Source organism: Neofelis nebulosa, chromosome 1 (genome assembly GCF_028018385.1).
Source record: "Neofelis nebulosa isolate mNeoNeb1 chromosome 1, mNeoNeb1.pri, whole genome shotgun sequence".
NCBI lineage: Eukaryota > Metazoa > Chordata > Mammalia > Carnivora > Felidae > Neofelis > Neofelis nebulosa.
In genome coordinates, this window is record NC_080782.1 from 143,188,119 (window position 1) to 143,203,190 (window position 15,072).

At 38.6% G+C, this 15,072-nt stretch overlaps 1 protein-coding gene across 3 annotated transcripts in view; it reads left to right on the forward strand.

The window, feature by feature from the left end:
• The window catches only part of DTWD2 (DTW domain containing 2), a 266,159-nt gene that overhangs the window by 198,929 nt on the left and 52,158 nt on the right, over positions 1 to 15,072 (forward strand). For all 3 annotated transcript variants that reach the window (XR_009264263.1, XR_009264264.1, XR_009264267.1), the window contains one exon: positions 6,385 to 6,537. The gene's annotated coding sequence lies outside the window, so the exon portion shown is untranslated. The remainder of the gene's footprint in view (positions 1 to 6,384; positions 6,538 to 15,072) is intronic.

Below are 15,072 nucleotides of genomic sequence, written 5' to 3' on the forward strand. Positions count from 1 at the left end.
TTTGAATTTAATAGAATTTCTAGACTTCTAAATTTAAGTTTTAGAATGAATGAATAAATAAAACAACTTCTGTAGGAGCCGGAGTTTTTTACTAGCTCATGACAGATTAAAACCGTGTCCCTGACTCACTTCTCCAGTTCCATTGGCACTGTGTTCCCCTTTACTTCTTTATGTGAAAGAGAACACTGAAATCCAGAAGGGCGAACTTCCTTGCTTTGAAGATTAGGTAGCAAATACTTGAAATAATACTTTGGCTTTCTTTGAATGGTCTCTTTTTTGGTGGAAATAGGGGTGGTTTTTAGAACAATTATCTTCTTACCTATTGATAGGAGGGGAATGGAAAGAATGTGTTATAAGAACATATATCTCCTTCCTCTTAATGAAAGTTTACATTTCTTGTTGAAAATTTAGAAAATAAAGGTAATAACCATAAGAAAATAAATATCACCCATAATCATATTCCTCAGAAGTAAATGTTATTAACGTAGTAAACGTTATTTGGGAGGAATTTCATACTAAAAACTGACAGTTAATCTATTCTATTCCTCTAGTCTAATAATTGTATAACTTAACAATTAGCATTGTGGTTAAGAGTGTTAGAGATGGAGTCTGGGTCACCTGTGTCCCAAGTGCTGATTTCACCTTGGGCAAGTTACTTGTTTTCTTTGTGCCTCATTTTCCCCAATTATAAAATACAGACAGAAATAGTATCTGCGTCATAGCATTGTTGTGAAAATTAAATGAGGTAATTAATATATGCAGTGGATTTGAAACAATGCTAAACATGTAATGAGTATTTATAGATGTCAGCTGTTATTACTGCTATTATCATGAATGGTTTCTGATTATAAGAATTGTATTCTCCATGTATTCGTATAATATAACTTTTCCAGTAAGTAATAGCATCTAGCCTTTAGGTCAGTAGATGTTCTTTTACAATATACGTTTCCTACGGCATACATTATATTCCATTATAAGGACCATAGTTTATTTAACTAGTCTCTGATGGATTTTTGGCTATTGTACAATTTAAAAAAAATTTATAAACAATACTTGCTTAGAATTCATCTTTAGGAATAAAATTACTGGATCAAAATGCATATACATGTGAAAATTTTTGATATGCAGAGTAAAATTGCCCTCTATAAAGATCTAAGCATGTCCCTTTTTCTCCTCCCTCTCCAAATGTGGATATTCTTAGCTCCTAGGGGGAAAAAACCAAAACAAAACAGTCTAATGGGTGAAAAGTGGTATGTCATGGTTTCTTTAATTTGCATTAATTTTTTCCTCTGTATCCTGGGATTTTCTCTTCTGTCAATTTCCTATTCATATACTCTGTTCTTATGTCTTTTGGAGATGTGCTCACTTTGGCAGCACATATACATATATCTTTTGGAGCATTAGTCTTTTAGTTTTTAAATTGTGGTTATTTTTTAGAGCTTACGGAGAGTAACTTTTTGCCATATATATTGCAAGTATTTTCTTCAGTCTATGGTTTGCCTGTAATCTTGTTATATGGTTTATATTTTGGTTATATAGACCTTCTAAAAGTTTTCTGTAGTCAAATTACTAATTATTTTTGTTTATGATTTCTAGTTTTGGAGTCAAATTTAGAGAATTTAGAAAGTACTTACATGCATTTTTAGGTAACATTATTAAGGTTTTATTCTGATGTTTAAAAATTTTAATTTTTAAAATTGTTTTATTTATTTTAACATTTTAATCTATCACATCAATTTGAACTGTTTTTGTGTATAGAGTGAGGTGGGAACCCAAGTCGCTCATTCTATCTATCTATCTATCTATCTATCTCTCTTAATTCTTTTCAGTGTAGTTTTAAAATTAAGCTCCTTTACCCATTTGAAACTTTAACTAAAATTTTCTCCATGATACTGGAATTTCAGGTTAAAATTCTGAGAATATTTTTATATATGCTGTTTGGACACATGAGTAATTATATCACAAAAGTGTATAGCATCTACTACCATGTGAACAATATTCTTTACAGTTTCATGGCAGAAGAATTTGTGGTTGAGGAAGAGATAGTTTGGGGACTCTCTTTTAGAAGAAGAATATACAGTGGGACACCTAGGTGGCTCAGTTGGTTAAGCATCTGACTCTCGGTTTCGGCTCAGGTCATGATCTCATGGTTCATGGGATTGAGCCCTGCATTGGGCTCTGTACTGACAGTGCTGAGCCTACTTGGGATTCTCTCTTTCTCTATGCCGTTCCCCCGAGTGCTCTCTCTGTCTCTCTCTCAGAATAAATAAATAAAGTTAAAAAAAAATAAAAGCGAGTTTTATACTTAAAAACACACTGTTAGGTACTGATTAGATATGGATGCTTATTTAGAACAAGAGAAAAAAATCAAGGGAAGTAACACATTTAAGAAAAGCTGGCCAATACTCTAAACCTCCCATAATTTGGAAAATAATGTGATACTACTGTTAACAAACTGCACGACCCATTTTGGCTGCGTACTTCTGCTTGCATTTTTATGACAATTTTATAATCTAGCTTTCTATAGAGACAGAGTGAGATACATCAGCTCTTCTGGCATGCTTTGTTTAAGGAGAGCTTTGAGGGGGAAAGAGGACACATAAGTTGGGAAGGCTAGACGGACATGTGGCCTATGGCACCTGGCACTGTGCAATTGTGTACGTGGTGCAAGAGATGCATGGAGATGACTGTAAACCACATAAATATATCCCACTGATCTCAGACTAAACATATTCCTACCCAGCTTTCCTATGTCGGGATCCCCAAAGTACCTGCAGCAACTTTGGTGGCTTTAGTATATTCAGGGTTGTACATACACCATTAGAATTTTAGAACTTTTTTATTTCTCCCCAAAGAAATCTTGCACCCCTTATTCATCCTTTTCTGAGTCCCTATCTCGCCATCCCAAGGTAACCACTAATCTACTTTTCAGTGTCTATAGATTTGCCTAATATGGACATTTCATATAAACATAATCTCAGAGTATGTGGTCTTTTGTGACTAGCTTCTTTTACTCAGCATGCTGTTTTCAAGTTCATGCATGTTCACTTGCTTTTATTGCTTAATAATATTTCATGTTATAGATATGCCACATTTTATTTATCTAATTATCACTTGATGGGTATTTGTATTATTTCCACTTCTTGAACATTATTAATAATACTTCTGTATTTATGTACACATTTTTTTTGTTATATGTTTTTACTTCTCCTAGAAGTGAAAACCTAGAAGTAGAATTGCTGGGTCATAAGGTAACTCCATGTTTAACATTTTGGGGAGCTGCCCATCTGATTTCGAAAGTGGCTGCACTATTTTACATTTTTACTGTGGTGTATGAGAGTTCCAATTTCTCCACATCCTCACCAATTCTTGTTAGGTATATTTTTTAAATTTTATTCTAGTCATCCTAGTGAGTAGGAAATGTTGCCTCAATGTGGTTTTGTTTTGTATTTTCCTGATGGCTAATGTCAGTTTTACTTTGTCACAGTTTTCTTGATCCCCCAAATGCCTGCAGAAAAATCTCTACTTTTCCTTCCTTGCCTTTTGCTTTGTGTTCTTTATTTTTTTTTAAATTTTTAAATGTTTATTTTTGAGAGAGAAAGCATAAGCGGAGGACAGTCAGAGATAGAAGGAGACACAGAATCCAAAGCATGCTTCAGGCTCTGAGCTGTCAGCACAGAGCCCATCGCGGGGCTTGAACTCACAAACTGCAAGATCATGACCTGAGCTGAAGTTAGACGCTTAACCAACTCAGCCACCCAGGTGCCCCATCTTTGTGTCCTCTCTCTCTCTATTAGTCCCTAACTCTTGTATTAACCCCTAATATTGGTCGAGTCAGGTTAGAGCACAGAAACCACTCTCGGTATTTCAGTTAGAAGGATTTAATATATGGAGTTAGAGATTAGAAGGAACAGAAGTAAGGGACTGCCTTTTGTCTATTGATTTCAAGGGTTTAGACTGTGGCTGGAATCCCAAGACCAGGAAACCGCTCCAGCTATGGCTTCTGTTGCTGCCACAGTTGCCTGTGCCACCAGGGAATCCTGAGCTGGCAACACAACCTCAAGTACCCTTGCCCCTTTTGGTCAGCAGCAATAGCAGCAGGATGATGGCCTTTTCCTCACTCCCAAAACTCTTGCAGTGCGTCTAATTGTAATAACTTAATTGTTTAAGCCCTGTCTAAACAAGGGAGTATGTAGAAAGGGATGGGAATGAATCCTAAGTGCTCACAGACCATAATCAGCCACTGTTCATTTCTTACGACCTGATTGAAAGCATTGGTTTATGAATATTCACAGTTTCTCACTTCCCCATCTCCTGAATAGAAAGGATCTTCTGCTGTCAGTGGCAGCAATGGGTCTGGGCTTTGGCTGAAAGTGTAATGGATAGAAATGGGAATCAAAAGGAAGTAAGAAAGGTTAAATTTGCATCAGATTTACATGGGAATGGGTGAAGAGTTAATATTAGAAGAAAGGCTTACTCAGAGAAATCCTGACTAAAGGGGGCAGAAGATCCAGTTTGGGCTGAAGTTGAAGGACTATTTGTTGGGAGGCCCAAAAGTAAGACTGGGAGAGTGGTTGGTGCAAGTGCCATGATGTACTGAGAGCTGTCATACACACAAGGCTGGAAGCGCTGTTGAACATAATGTATAGTAATCCCTTTAGCATTTTGCAAGGGACTGGATTAATGATTTAAATTGCCTTTCAATTTTTTATGGGTTTCAAGTTTAATTTTTTTTTTTTTCTAAATGTGACACCATGGTGGGCCTGGTTGAGAAGCAACGCCCTTTGTTCTGGATTCATCCTCTTTTTCTGATTATTATTAATGAGTGGCTCACTCTTTATGTGAACTGAACTGAAATTTTCATGGTTGGGGGGAAATCATCCAGATATAAAAATAGCAGAAGTTCAAGTGAGAAATGCTTATAGCTAGCTGGATCTGTCTTCTCTCACACCTGCAGCAGAGGCTACTTGGGAATACCCCACCTCCATAATATGTATGAACTTCTTAGTTGGAATGCAGAAGGAAATGGGGAAGGAAGGAAGGAGACATTTGACTTTCAGTGGAATAACACGCACTTTTCCAAACCTATTGAGAAACTGTTCTGTAACTTGTATTTAAAGCCTGTTTTCTGATATTCAAAACATGCTTAAAGGTATTCATTGTGAAGAAGATTTGACACTTCTAAGAATAGACTCAAGAGAAACATTTTCTCTTAGTAGAATAAAATTACTTCAAATTGAAGGGCCTTGAGAGTAGAGTTAATTAGTTATTGTTTAATACAGGGCTCAGTAGAAAGTGGTCTCACCACACTGATAAGCTTCAGAAGAGGCACTGCTTGATTGTATGTTTGTCAAGTGGAACAAAAAAGAGTGAACTTTGTTTTTCTGCTGGGGAAAAATTGATAAGGATGCTAGATTCTTTGCCGTGGTCCCCTTTTTTGTTTTAGGTATTGGTTCAGGTTCAGTAGCATTCAATCTGACCACAGATCCCTTGGAATTTAGGAGAGAGAAAGATTAAATTAGAATAGATTGCAAGGCAGACATGGTGGGAAGCTCTCTTTCCTCTAAGATTCCAGGATCGCACAGAAGAATTTGTGGTGTATCATAAAAGCATTTCTTTTAACAAAGAGATTGAATGTTAGAATCAAGGGCAGTTTCAGAATTTTAGGATTGGAATGGACTTAGGAACTTATGTAGTCTTGGGGTGCCTCGGTGGCTAAATCGGTTGGGCACCCGACTTTGGCTCAGGTCATAATCTCATGGTTTGTGAGTTGGAGCCCTGCGTTGGGCTCTATGCTGGCAGCTTGGAACCTGGAGCCTGCTTCAGGTTCTGTGTCTCATTCTCTCTCTGATCCCCCCCACCCTCCGTGCTCTCTCTTTTTGTCTGTCAAAAATAAATAAATGTAAAAAAAAGAAAAAGAACTTATCTAGTCTTGTTTTCTCATGTTTCGAAGGAGGAAGTTGAAAAGTGCATGAGGATGATAAATTTCTCCAGGTCACGCAAGCTGAATTTTGCCTCTAGTCTACTGGATCTTCTTTTGCCCTGCGATCTATGTACTGACAGGCTATAATTGAGTTTAGTGGTGTGTCCTTTATGTGGAACTAGAACTCCCATCAGTTAAGGGAAGTAGAGACACTCAGAGCAATGCATATGATCTAGAAGTGTTCACTTTAAGAAAAGATCTAAGTATGTTGCTATCCACACCTGAGCAACAAAGACTGACAATGTGTAGAATCAGAGTGAGGGTTGTGCCTCCGTATTATCTCTCTGTCAGTTACTGAAGCTTGTAGCCCTGTGTTAATTTCTGTCTTATGGAGAGTAGTTTGCAAATTAAGATTTTAAAATACAGTAGTACCCTCTTATCTATAGTTTTGCTTTCTTCAGTTTCAGTTACTGGCAACTGACCACGATCTGGAGGCAGATGGTCCTTTTTCTGATACACGGTCAGAAGGTTGACACTAGTAACCTAACGCTTCATCACCTCACTTCATCTCATCGTGTAGGCATTTTATCATCTCACACCATCCTACAAGAAAGGTGAGTTCAGTACAGTAAGGTATTTTGAAAGAGCAAGAGAGCCCTTCTTCTGTCTCCTTCACATAAGTTTTATTACAACATATTATTGTAATTGTTCTATTTTATCATTAGTTCTATTTTATTATTGTTGTTAATCTCTTACTGCACATAATTCATTAATTTAACTTTATCATAGGTATGTACCCATAGGAAAAAACATAGCAGATGTAGGGTTCAATAGTATCTGTGGTTCCAGGCCTGCCCTGGGGGTCTTGGAACATATTCCCTCCAGAGAAGGGGAATGTACAATACTCAACTGAGTTGTCTGTTTTTTAGCTTGGCTTTCAGTTCATCATGTTCAAACTTGAAGATACCTGAGTTTTAGAGTCTTGTCACATACAGAGTTTTTGCCCATAAACTTTTTGTTTTCCTAATACGTTGGAGATGGCAGTTGCTTATGTATCAGAGGGCTTCTTGTGCAAAGATATCTCACCACCTGGTCCATTAGTGATGTCTGAGTGCCATCAATAGAGAACCATTCCTTTGATTTATTAGGCTTTTCTTCATCTGGCCATTTTTGTTTTAAAACTCATATGCCCCTGGAAGGGATAAAGAAAGCAAAAGTGAGTGTGAGAAAACAATTTTCACCTACTTGAGGATATGCCCAGCATTCTGATGTTTGCAATGACAGCCTTCAGAAATTTGCGAGATCCTTTTTTTTTTTTTCATATATATTTTTTCAGTTTATTTATTTATTTGGAGAGAAAGAGAGATCAAACAGGGGAACGGCACAGAGAGAGGGAGAGAGAATCCCAAGCAGGTTACATACTGTCAGCACAGAGCCCGATGTGGGGCTCAAACCCACAAACCATGAGATCATGACCTGAGCCAAAACCAAGAGTTGGAAGTTTAACCGAGTGAGCCACTGGGGGCCCCAGGAATTGCAAGATCCTAAATCATTATCATTTTTATTCTGTCTACTCCTGTTACCAGAACAGGTTCTGGTTCTTAAATTGGATTTTGGGTTTATGTGTGTTCTTTTTTATTATTATACTCCAGAGCACATATATGTTTCACGTGTATTCTTTTGCATATACCAAAATACTGAACAATAAAATTTTAAAAATTCACGTATGCAAGACAAATTTGCAAATAGGGGTCATTTCAAATTTTTGTGATTGTCAGCGTTTTAAATAAAGCACTTAAATATCTTGGCCAAAGCACATTATACTTTGAAGGCCAGCATCTGAACAGGAAGCATCTTTGAATTCTTTTTGTTTTCACTTGATGGTTCTTGCTAAGGTCCAGTCTAACTAGATAGTGCACTGACTTAGTGAAAAGAGTCACAGTTGTTCTGAGGACTTTGGAAATGCTCGATGAAGGTTCTGGACTGGGTATGTGACTACTATTGGGTCTACATCCAAACTGGAACTTGTAGAATTTTCATTATCATAAAAGATCTAATTTAGAGTAGGACTAATAATTTTTTCCCAAACGCTTTGCATGATATTTAGTAGATGTGTAGTCCTGGGTCTTAATGTTCATCAGAGAAACAGAATTAACAGGATACACACACACACACACACACACACACACACTCACACACACACACACGTATGTATGTATAAATATAATTTGTGTGTGTGTGTGTATGTGTGTGTACAGATAGATATTGAGATAGAGTGGTGGGGGAGAGAGATTTATTATGAAGAATTGGCTCGTGTGATTATGGGGGCTCAGAAGTCCCACCATCTGCCATCTGCAAGATGGAGACTCCGGAAAGCTGGTGTTGTAATTCAGTCTGCATCTGAAGGCCTGAGAACCAGGGAGCTAGTGGTGTAAATCCCAGCCCAAGGACTGAAGAAGATGAGATGAGATGTCCCAATTCAAGCAGTGAGGCAGATGAAAAAAGGGGTGAATTTTTCCTTCTCCCTTTTGCTCTATTTAGGCCCTCTGTGGATTGGATAATGCCCGCCCACCTTAGAAAGTGCAGTCTCCTTTATTGAGTCCACCTATTGAAATGTTAACCTCATCCTGAAACACCCTCACAGACACACCCAGAAGTAATGTTTAATCTGGACACTCTGTTGCCAGTGAAATTGACAGATAAAATTAACCATCACACCTGTTTTATGACTACAGTCTTCCCGTGGACAATTGATACTGGAGTTTTCTGTACGTATTGTGTGCTTTCCTATCAAGCAACTAAAGTGAACCTGTCATGAGTACAAGGTATCATATAAAATGGTCCAGTAGTAGTCTTCTACATGGGTGAAGCATTTTACGTCCTTCTGATATGTGTTCTCATGCTTTGTTTTATCTGATCCTCCAACAACCCTGGTAGTTCCATGGCTCAGTTTTTCTTATTCCCATTTTATGGTTGTTTCGACCGAGGTTCAGAGAGGTGAGGTGACCTGCCCAAGGTCACTTGCCCATTAAGTGGCAGAGCTGATCTAGATTACAGATTAAGTCATTGATTCTTAACATAGTTTTCTCTCCCTGTTAATAGCCATACAGACATGCTGTTGCTGGATTGACTAGTAGACCGTGTGCTCCAGTAGCTGCATTCTTTCAACTTCTAAAGGGGAGCAGGGAAAGGAAGAAATGCCACTTGACCCTAATGCTTCTGTAGACGAAGATGCTTCACATCTTATTCTGTTTATTTCTTTAAAGTGCCTCATGTAGAACCATGGAGACTTTAGTTTGTGGGAGAAGGTTGTTCTCTTGTTCTTTGTTTTATGGTATTACTCTGCACGGCCATTTAAAGAGGATATGGGCCCAGTGGAAAAACTTGGGAGTCTCCCAGCAAGGGGGAGACATGTATTGAAATACAAATAGTCTATCAGAACCACCTTGTTGTGTTTCTGGGTCACCACCAAAGTCTGGGTTTATACCTATAAGCAAGGAGGTATTATCAACAAGGCCTGATAATTTGTACTTGCTTCTCCCCATTCTCCTTTCTTCTCAGCCCTGATGTATTTTTTTTTAATTTTAATAATTTTTAAAAATTATTTTGAGATAGAGAGCATGAGCCTGGGAGGGGCAGAGAGAGGGAGTGAGAATCCCAAGCAGGCTCCCTGCTGTCAGCTTGAATTCACAAACTGTAGATCATGACCTGAGCTGAAGTCAAGAGTCAGATGCTTAACCAACTGAGCCACCCAGGTGCCCAGCCCTGATATATTCTTAGGTGGGTTTATATTACTTGGTTTTTCTCAAGGAGTGAACTTATCTCTGGTTCCAGGGACAGCAAATGCTGGGTATATTTGTATATTTGGAAAGGCCCAAACATTACTGTACATTCTTCCTGTGACTCTGTTTTGACACGCAGCTATAGTCAGTATTGTAACACTTCCTAGATCACTGATCTGTCCTAAGTTTTAACTCCAGGACCTCCTTGTTCCTGGTGGCTGCCTGCTAGGCTGGGCTGGCAGTGCCTTTAGTTTCCATGTAGACCACAGGTGCACTGAATCGTTGCCTTATGTGTTTCGCTGTGCCCAGTCACCAGCTTGTGGTCATCTGTGACAGCTCCCTGAGGAGCAGCTGCTCAGGGCAGATGTTGGTGAGGTTGATACAAATAAAAACAAGAAAAATGAAGCCTTTAAAAAGGGGAATCAAACGTCTCAAAATAAAAGTGTTATGTAATCACATATTCTTTTGCTCTCATTGAGGTGGAAATGATAAATGTACGTACATAAAATGAAAACTCTAAGACAAACCGGGAGAATTCAATATAGCCTATTTCTACAGCTCCCAGGTTTAGGGTGAAAGGCTGCCCTCCCTCCCTTTAAGCATCTATCTCAGGAGACTCATTTTTATTTTTATTTTTTAGTTTATTTATTTATTTATTTATTTATTTTGAGAGAGAAAGAGAGCATGCATGTGCAAGTTGGGACAGGGCAGAGAGAGCAAGAGAGACACACACACACACACACACACACACACAGAGAGAGAGAGAGAGAGAGAGAGAGAGAGAGAGAGAGAGAGAGAGAAAATCCCAAGCAGGTTTTGTGCTTTCAGCATAGAGCCTGACTCGGGGCTCTAGCACACGAATTGTGAGATCATGACCTAAGCTGAAATCTAAAGTCAGATGCTTAACCAACTGAGCGACCCAGATGCCCCAGGAGACTCATTTTTGTACAGTCATCTCTCTTGTTTTCCCAAAGGTTACCAAAGTTAAATATTGATAAGGAACAGCAGGGAACAGGAACAAATGGTGTCGCCTGGGTGTCAGTGAACCGCAGAGCACTGCCACACCCAAAGCAGTCAGTGGCTGCTCTATTCTAGCAGACTGTTGGCCTTTACTAATCCAGGCCTTTGTGTATATGTACCACATCTTCTTTATTCATCTATTGATCAATGGACATTTGGGCTCTTTACAATGGAATATTACTTGGTGATCAAAAAGAATGAAATCCTGCCATTTGCAACAACGTGGATGGAACTAGAGTATACTATGTTAAGTGAAATAAGTCAGTCAGAGAAAGATACATACCCTATGATCTCACTCATATGTGGAATTTAAGAAACAAAACAGATGAACATAGGGGAAAGGAAGGAAAAAGATAACAGAGAGGGAGGCAAACCATAAGAGAGTCTTAAATAGAACAAACTGAAGGTTTCTGGAGTGGCAGTGGGTGGGGGATGGGTTAGATGGGTCATGGGCATTGAGGAGGACACTTGTTGGGTTGAGAACTGGGTGTTCTATGTAAGTGATAAATCACTGGGTTCTACTCCGGAAACCATTATTATGCTATATGTTAACTAACTTGGATTTAAATTAAAAAAAAAAATCCAGGAGGGCCTGATTTCAACTCAAATTGGAAATCTGGGTTTTAAATGTTGGTGACTAATCGAAATTAAAATTAAAAAAAAAAAAAAGAAAATAACATTGAGAGTAGACCAATCAGAACACATCTGTGGGCCAAGATCACTGGTGTGCTACCTCTGTGTTTTGCTTTTCTCAGACTGTAGCCTGAGAAATTACCTTAACAATTTTCTGTGTTTGTGGCATCTGGGTGGCTCAATTGGTTGAGCATCTGATTTTGGCTCAGGTCACGGTCTCACAGTTTTGTGAGTTTGAGCCCCATGTTGGTCTCTGTGCTGATGGTACAGAGGCTGCTTGGAATTCTCTCTCTCCCTCTGTCTCTGCCCCTCCCCTGCTTGTGCTCTCTCTGTCTCTCTCAAAATAAATAAACTTAAATTCCTTTCTCATGTGGCTATGTGACAGTCAGTTGTTGACTGAAAATACCACAGACGTGTAATGTAAGAGGGCCTCTGTACAGCCCTCTGGCCCTTTCCAGCTTATGCTGTTCTTCTCCTTGCCTCTGTGTATAGCCTAATTTTATTTTTTAGCTTTTTCTTGTTTTACTCCTGGTCTCCCCAGATCCCTCTCCCACCGCAGGGTCACTCCTGTAGGTTCCCGGGCTTTAAACCTGGCTTCATTGGAGCCACACTGGGGTGTTTCCTGACCCCAGTGGAGTTTTTCATCTCAGCTGGTTCTTCTCCCCCTCTAGGACTCAGTCTCCGACTATTCCAGAACCCAGCACACTTCTCTCAGGGTTGTCTCTTGTGCTCACATGTCTTCATTTCTCCAATGCCTGGGCCTCTCTCTCTCCTTTTATTTTTTTTTATTTATTTTTTTTATTTATTTTTTTTTTTAAAAATTTTTTTTTTCAACATTTTTTATTTATTTTTGGGACAGAGAGAGACAGAGCATGAACGGGGGAGGGGCAGAGAGAGAGGGAGACACAGAATCAGAAACAGGCTCCAGGCTCCGAGCCATCAGCCCAGAGCCTGACGCGGGGCTCGAACTCACGGACCGCGAGATCGTGACCTGGCTGAAGTCGGACGCCTAACCGACTGCGCCACCCAGGCGCCCCTCTCTCTCTCCTTTTAATCCATCCTTCTATTTCCTGACTGAAGCTCTCCTGGCTCATGGTCCAAGCATTACAGATGATGAGACACATTTTTACTACTGTACATCTAATGTTAGGTCTGTGACTTTGTATATTCATAATTTTTGCATATGACAGAATTAACATATTCCAACATTGCAACACCAATGACAGTATCACAGTGTCCCTACATTTAGGTGGCTAAGTGTTGTTAACCCTATATAAATAATTTTATTAAATACTGAGTAGGTGCAAAGGGATACTACTATATATGGAAGATATCAAAAGTAACACCATCACACACATATATGAGTCCTGCTCAGTTTAAGATATGGAATTTGTCAGAGGCCCCTGGGTGGCTCAGTCAGTGAAGCATCCAACTCAGCTCGTTTCGGCTCAGGTCGTGATCCCACGGTCTGTGAGTTTGAGCCCCGCATTGGGTTCTGTGCTGACCGCTCAGAGCCTGGAGCCTGCTTTGGATCCTCTGTCTCCTCCTCTGTCTGCCCCTCCCTGCCTCTCAAAAATAAGAATAAACCTTAAAAAAATGATACAGAAGGTTTCAATACTTTTGAAGGCCCTTGTGTATCCCATCCACCTTTCTGAGGAAGCTGATATGCTTAATTTTGTGTCTGTTATTCTTTTTGCTTTGAATATGTAAAACTTTGTTGTTCAGTGTTGCAGGTTTTGCATTTTATGTACAAGAAATTATGCCATATGTAGTCTTCTTGGCTATAGTTTTGATGAGTTTTGTAGGTTTTGGAGATTTATCTATGTTGATGGGGATACCTGTCATTAATTATTTCCAATGCTAATACTACTTCTATAGCATTTTATTGATTAAAATTTCTACAGTTGGTCTTCCTATCTACTGGTAGAAATAGGGGAACTGGCTCCCTTTATTTCTCTATTACAAAAGATGTTACTAAGAGTTACTGTATAGGTCACTTGCCATAGCTAGCTAGGAGAGGACTGTATGTAGAGACTTAGGATTGTAGGATATACGCATATACAATACACATGTGTGCAGTAATGCCAAATTGTTTCTCAAAGCAATTGTACAAATTTACACTTCCACCAGCAGTGTGTATAAATTTCTGTTGCTTTAAATGTTTGCTAACTTTTGACGTTTTTAGGCTTTTTAATCTTTGCCTGTCCCACAGGCCTAAAATAGTATTTTCTTTATGGTTCTAACTTGTGTTTAATGAGGTTCAGGTTGAACATCTTATCAGATGTTTGTGTTTCCTCTTCTTCAAAGCGACTGCTCCTGTCTTTCCCCCCATTTTCCCACTTTTTGTGTCTTTCTAGTTAATTTTGGAGTTCTTTATATATTCTAAATATGGATCCTTGGTCAGTCCTATGTGTTACAGTTTTCTTTCAGTTTATAGCTTGTGTCTTTATTTTCTTTATGGTGTCTTTCTGCCTGAAGTTCTTAATTTTAATTTAGTCAAATCCATTAATTTTTTTTATGACTTCTGCGCATGTGCGTGTGCACGTGCGTGTGCGTGTGCACGTGCGTGTGCGTGTGTGTGTGTGTGTGCCTTTTGAAAGAAATCCTTCTGGTTTCAAGATCATATCTTCCCCTTGGCAATACATATTGATATCTGGTGGGGCATCCCTTTATATTATTCTTCTTCTGGAATATCTTGGCTACTTTTGATCTTTGTTTTTTAGGGTCAATTTTAGATCCAGCTCATAGGGTTTGGAAAAAGCCTGGATTTTTATTGGAATTATGTATTCCAGTAAATACAAGATCATTTTAAGAGTTTACTTCTTTATGATTGCAAGTTTTTCTAACTTTGAAATATTATATTTGTTGACTTAGATCTTTTTTTATTTAAAACTTTTTTTTATATGTTTATTTATTTTGAGAGAGAGAGACAGAGAGAGACAGCATGAACAGGGGAGGGGCAGAGCGAGAGGGAGACACAGTATCCAAAATAGCTCCAAGCTCTGGAGCTGTCAGTGTAGAGCCTGATGCGGAGCTCAAACTCACAGACGATGAGATCATGACCTGAGCCCCAGTCAGACTCAACCGACCGAGCTACCCAGGCACCCCTATTGATTTAGATCTTTAATTTCATTTAATAAAGTTTTACTTATTTTACATATAAGGTCTCACATATCTTTTATTACATTTATTTCTAGGAACCTTATATTTTTGTTGCTATCGTAAATGGTGTCTTTAAAAAACACATAGTAGTTAAATGGTTTTTTGTGTGTGTGTATAAAGGAAAATGGTAGAATTATATATATTGATTTCCATCTAGCTACTTTGCTAAACTAATGACTCATCTGATTCTCTTGGGTTTTGTACATGGAAAATGAAATTATCTTTAAATAAAGACAGATTATTTCTTCTTTTCCAGTCCTTATCTATTTATTTTCTGTACCATAATGTGTGACCTCCAGCACATCATGGCAAAGGAAATAATAATGGTGATAATGGGCATTCTTGTGTTACTTATTCTTGATTTTAATGGAATTGTTTTCAGTTTTGTTGTTATGTATGATTTTTTTCCTCTGGGCCTTTTGTAGATTCTTTTCATCACGTTAAGGAAGTTTTCCTCAATTTGCTTGGATTAAATTTTCTTGATAGCAAAGAGATTGTTGAAGTATATGGAAGGTCTTTTTCTTCATCTACTGAGGTGTGCATTAGGCGTGA